The sequence below is a fragment of the Podarcis pityusensis genome (genome assembly GCF_964106645.2).
Source record: "Podarcis pityusensis genome assembly, chromosome: 3".
NCBI lineage: Eukaryota > Metazoa > Chordata > Lepidosauria > Squamata > Lacertidae > Podarcis > Podarcis pityusensis.
The window spans coordinates 16,565,735-16,571,864 of NC_138026.1; positions in this window are offsets into that span (position 1 = coordinate 16,565,735).

Sequence of the window (6,130 nt, forward strand, 5' to 3'; positions counted from 1 at the left end):
TCATTTTAAAAAACGTAATAAAATCTGTCAAAATTAATTAAGAGCTTAGGAGAAGAGATATGGTAATACAGACCAAAGTGATGAGATCATCATCTGCAGCCCACATTTGTACAAACCTTATCCTCATGTTTTGCTACTGCCAAATATCTGGCAGTCCTGAAAATAACCTTTCTCTAGTTCACAAAGTAGGATCATTCAGCTTTGACTGTTGACCCAAGTCTTAACCTTGGCAAATATTCCTTCCTACATTCAGTGTTGCCAGCTGGTCAGGAATGATGGAAACTGTCGTCCCCGTCCTGTCCCGTCCCCCGCTTTAAATTTTTATTGATTTTCATGCAATTTAACAAATTCAATTAAGTTTCAATGCAATAGTCCCTTAACATTTTGACTTCCCATTCTTCCTTCCATGATGTTTCTGTTCAAATCCTTTCTCACCTGCCTTAAATGTAATTCATATTTCTGTCACGTATATCCTACATTACATTCCTTTTATCTTTCTCATTCCTTTGCTTATACAGCAGTACCTCAGTTTTCAAGCATCTCGGAAGCTGAACATTTCGGTTTTCCAAACCCCAAACCCCGGAAGTAATTGCTTCAATTTTTGAACGCACCTCGGAAGTCAAACGACTTCCGCTGTGTTTTTCCCCATTTTTTTCAATTGAACTTGCAGCCAGCCCTTTGCGCCTTGGTTTTTGAATGTTTCAGAAGTCGAATGGCCTTCCAGAACGTATTACGTTCGAGTACTGAGATATCACTGAATTTCCACTCCTGCCTGCAATTTCATTTGACTATAATAGTTTCTCAGATAGTCCAGAAAGGGTCTCTGATTTTTTCCTGTGGGTCTTTTATTTCTGCCGTCAATTTTGTTGGGAGTTGTAGTCCATCAACTTCTAGAGGGCCACAGGTTGCTCATCCCTGATCTAGTGGATTCTTTTTCATACTCCTCTCAGGATACTGAAACTAGATGCTTTGCAGTGTTAAGGCCAAAGCTGCTCTATGGAGAGTTCTAGAAAACAATTTGTGTAAGCAACACTCTTAGAATGAGAGACGTTTTTATATAGTAATGAAAAAGAGGGAGAAAGCTAAGGGCTGGTTTGCCAGCCAGGTCCCACTGTGAGCCACAGAATTATTTATGTGTCTTTTGTGGTCAGTCTCATTCTTCCGAAATGCACACACAGAAAGGAACCTTACTTTGGATAGGTATGTTGCCAGTTTTTCTTTTTTCCTCTTTTGCAACAGCTATTTAGTGGCCAGAAGGGATTAATTCAGAGGCCTATTGAAAAGCAGCATTATAGCTTTTCAGAATCTTTTTGTGTTCCTGGAATAGCCAGCAGGACTCACGTTGCTACTTGGCTTTGCTTGCTTCTGTTCTTGTCTCTTTCGATCGCAACAGATGGCAAAAAGATTTATTTGGACATCCGAGTCTTTCTTCTGGTTTATGTTTTCCTGTGCCAAGAGTCAGGAGGGCAGAGTCTGATCATATAGCTGATGGAGAAAGCTTGCCGTTTATTAGGGCAGAGCAATAAAATACAAAGATAAAGGAGATGTGTCCAGTGTTAAGCCTGCTCAGAGAAAACCCATCAAAATTAACTGACATGGCTAACTTAGATCCATTAATTTCAGTAAGTCTGCTCTGTGTGGAGTCAACTCAATAACAAATATTTCATAATTACACATGGTGGCTGGTCTGCTGTGCCAAGAGTTTTCAGAGGTTTATAGCTGGGGTGGTGGTGGGGAGGTCAGAGAATTATCAGTGTTTCTCCCCCAAAGCCATTCTTCATTCATTAATTTATTGCATTGAGATCTCTAACCCCAAAAGCGCTAAGCAAATTACTGTATTTTTCGCTCTATAGGACGCACTGGACCATAGGAGGGGGAGAACAGGGGGAAAAAATTATCCCCCTCTCTGTTCAGCGCCCCTTCAGCGAAGCGGTAGGAGAAACGGAGCCCCTTCCATTTCTCCCACTTTGCTGAAGGGGCGCTGCGCAGAGAGGGAAAACAGTGCAGCGCCTCTCCAGTGAAGTGAAGCCTGGAGAGCAAGAGGGTTCGGTGTGCACCGACCCCTCTCGCTCTCCAGGCTTCAGGTGGCTATCCGCAAGCCTTCGGAGTGCGGATAGCTGCCTGAAGCCCCCGGAGCGCAGCGGGAGTTCCCGCTGCGCTCCGGGGGCTTCAGGCGGCTTCAGCGAAAGCAATGCGAGGAGCTCTCCCTCTGCGCTTCGGAGGCTTTGCATTGCTATCACTGAAGCCAAGGAGCCTGCATTCGCTCCATAGGACTCACACACATTTCCCCTTAATTTTTGGAGGGGGGAAAGTGCGTCCTATTGAGCGAGAAATATGGTACATATCTAGGAAGCTTAGGAAGCCAAACCTTTGTAGTTTCACAGATACAATGTCTTTGTGTACCTTCATTCAATTTTCTGGACCATTACCAGATGTACTGAAGATGTACAATATATGCACTAGCATCAGTTTTAGCACCCGGTATACCACTTGGACAGGTTATGGGGACTTGGCATCCCTGGGGCTCTGAATGCTATCACTTGCCTGAGCTCTGCCTCATTTTTTAAAAACCCACCTTTTAAAATGTAACCTTTTTTGGCAGCTGAAACTGAGTGGCTTGATTTCACACGGAGACGCACAGTGACCAGGAAGGCAACTCCTTCTACTCATCTACTCTTCTAGAATCTTCCCACATGGTAGGCAAACCAGTTAGACAGTCTCCCTCAGAGCGAAATGTTCTGAAAATCGCAAATCTGAAAGAGCTGCACAGAATGCGAGGAAAAACTGGAGCCAAGTTAACTTTTCCAAACAACCACTGAATTCTAGCGGATTTCATGAATCTGTTTTTTTGACATCAGCAGAGATCCTTCCCTGAAAATTCAGCATTGGGAGACTAGTGGCAGAAGGATTTCTTTATTTTTTGCGCTTAGAAAATGTACATGGCTAAAGCTGGAGAGATCAGAGAATCAGACCAATATGCCTAGTGACCTAAACAGGCCCTGAAATGGAAAAAGGTTTGAGTGAAAATTACATGGAGGGACTTGGAAAATGCCCGACAACTGCACAACAAATTAGATGTGCTAGGAGCCATGGAAATTGCTTGAACATGAGTAGGGCTGCCATAGGTCCTGATTTTCTGGGACATGTCCTAGAATTTGCCTCGAAAAATGGCATCCTGGATTATTTTTCGGAAATCAGGCAAATGTCCTGGAAAATTGGCAACGGGGGTTAAATGTGCCAGAAATGCCTTTAAGAAAGCTCCAAAACTCCAAAATTCTCAACAGTTTTTTGAGGGGGGGGGGTTCCTGGTTTTTACTTTTTGAAATGAGGCAAATGTGTCAAACCTTAAGAAATAGGACAGCTGTATCCAAAGACCCGCTGATGTTGCTGCTTCAGCCTCTGAAGTTTCTTAACCATATTCTCCAGAATAAGAATGAGAATCTGAGCCTCCCTCTTCCTCCTAAGAAGAGGAGTTTGGATTTGATATCCCGCTTTATCACTACCTGAAGGAGTCTCAAAGAGGCTAACATTCTCCTTTCCCTTCCTCCCCCACAACAAACACTCTGTGAGGTGAGTGGGGCTGAGAGACTTCAAAGAAGTGTAACTAGCCCAAGGTCACCCAGCAGCTGCATGAGGAGCGGAGATGCGAACCCGGTTCACCAGATTACGAGTCTACCGCTCTGAACCACTACACCACACTGGCTCTCACAAGACTCGTTCCCAGCTGGCTGCCTTCCCAACAGTTGCAAACTCCTTTGAGGATGGGCTCTAATTCTGCTAAATGTAGTGTGCTGGGCCCAGGGGTAACCCGAGTAATGCGGTCCAGGTCCGGTCCCAAATCCAAGGGTTCTGTGAGGAGTCAGTCCGACAGGGCCAAGGCGGGACACGAGGCAGAAAACCGGGCAAGGTCAGGCACAGGATCTCAGTTAGGTTCTGGCAAACAGCAATGTTGCTCCCACAACCTGGGGCAGGGTCCAACAGCCTTTTATCTTTGTCGGGGTAATGGGCAGTCCTGATCCCTCCAGTGACTCACCTCCCTGTCTCGCCCAAAGGCGAGCACTCCTCCTGCAAGTACTCATGTCTCTCCTTCTCTCAGCCCTTAGTCTCTGCAGCTCAGGAGATGTCAGTGGGTTACTAGACCCAGAGGAAGCCTCAGCCTCTCCTGACCCAAATGGTAGTGGAGCAGCTGTAAGTGATTGCCAGCTGAAGGCAATGAGGTAATCTCCGCATCTGGAGCCAGGGCAGGCTCAGGCCCCTGACTTGGCCCAGCTGGTGCTTGTTGCAGGGGAGCCTGTGCAGACTGGGGCTCTTCAGAATCAGGCCCCAGACTTGGTTCAGATGCCGCCTGAGGCAAAGTCCAGTGCAGACTAAGACTCCTCTGGTTCCGAGTCCGAGCCCGAGTCCCAGGCCATCACATGTAACACCCTTCTCGTTCTTGAGGACAAAGGAGGAGGGGAGAGGAGAACAGTGGAACTGACAGGTTGCTGGCAATCTGTCAAAGCCTCATCCTCCTCTGCCTCAGTGTCATTCATTCCTGTCGCTTGCTCAGCGTCCCACCCATCTGCCCCCAGCCTATTCCTCTAACCTGTCTTCTGTATCCCACCACTATTCTCCTGGCTCGGAGCCTTCCCACTCTGATGCTTCTCTGGGGGGGGGGGTCCCCAGCTGTAGCCTCCCACCATTCCTCCTCAGCCAGCCAGTCCCTGACACTCCACAAGCCAGCCCCTCATTGGCTCCACCCAATGGCCTTATCAAATGCGTTTTTTGGTCTAGCTAGAAAGTGTCCATCAGCTGTAATAATTCTTCTTGGTTGTCTGGTTGTGGAGAAGCTGAGGGAAGGCAGATGCATAGATGGCTCTAGCTTCTGCTTGCCTGGAATTTATTTTGCTTCCTGTAGCAATGCACAATTACAACTAAATTCTGCTGAACAGATTTGCTGGGCATCAAAGACCCGACAGTCAATCTTACGGCTTTTCTATTACTTCATAAGCATGAGGCTGTCAGTGGCTAAAACGGATACATTCATTCAGCAGGATATATATTCATTGTCTTATTTGACAGTGGTTCCTTGGTAACGGGTGATTAGGTTTCAACACAGTGCTAGAAAGTATTTTGACTGAAGAAATTTCAACCGACAAAGGTTTTCACCCTGATTAGATTCCAGCAAATGTCATGGAAGATAACATCTGGATGTATGTCAGCCCATGTCAGAAGTGTAGATTTTGGCAGTTTTCCTTAAAAACAACTTTTGTGTGCGGATTTTCACTTTTTGAAATATGGCAACCCTAAGTTATCTCAAAGCATGGTGTTGATTTAAGGTGGCCTCTTAGTCCTGAACTCTCCTGAAAAGTGATTATTTGTCTTCACAGCTATCACACATCTGCAGTCTCAAAGGAAGAAACGTGTTCTGTTGAGTATTCACAATCCTCCATCTTGGCTTTTACCGGCACTTTATTTCCAGAGGTCTATTAATGGAGCTGTTGAAAAGCAATACTTTGGAACCTCAGATCATGCTTTCATTATGATCCAAGGAGTGGGAGAAAGCCTGAATATCCTAGGGCTTCATGAAAGTGCCCTTGGCACATGATTCTTTCATTTTCTTGCCTTTGACTCATGGACAAATATATTTGTCAAAGCAAATATTTGTTGATCCTTATCCTCTTCCTGCATCTTTCTATAGGCTGAGCTTTTACTGCTAGTATATCCCACTGGGTTCCTCAAGACTTACACACACAGGCAACATTTAAAGTCCTAAACGGCCTCAACCCAGTATACCTGAAGGAGCATCTCCACCCCCATCGTTCAGCCCGGACAATGAGGTCCAGCTCCAAGGGCCTTCTGGTGGTTCCCTCACTGCAAGAAGTGAGGTTATAGGGAACCAGGCAGAGGGCCTCTCGGTAATGGCACCCACCCTGTGGAACACCCTCCCATCAGATGTCAAGGAAATAAACAACTATCTGACTTTTAGAAGACATTTGAAGACAGCCCTGTTTAGGGATGTTTTTAATGTGTAATGTTTTATTACGTGTTTATATATGTTGGAAGCCGCCCAGAGTGGCTGGGGCAACCCAGTTAGATGGGCAGGGTACAAATATATTATTATTATTATTATTATTATTATTATTATTAT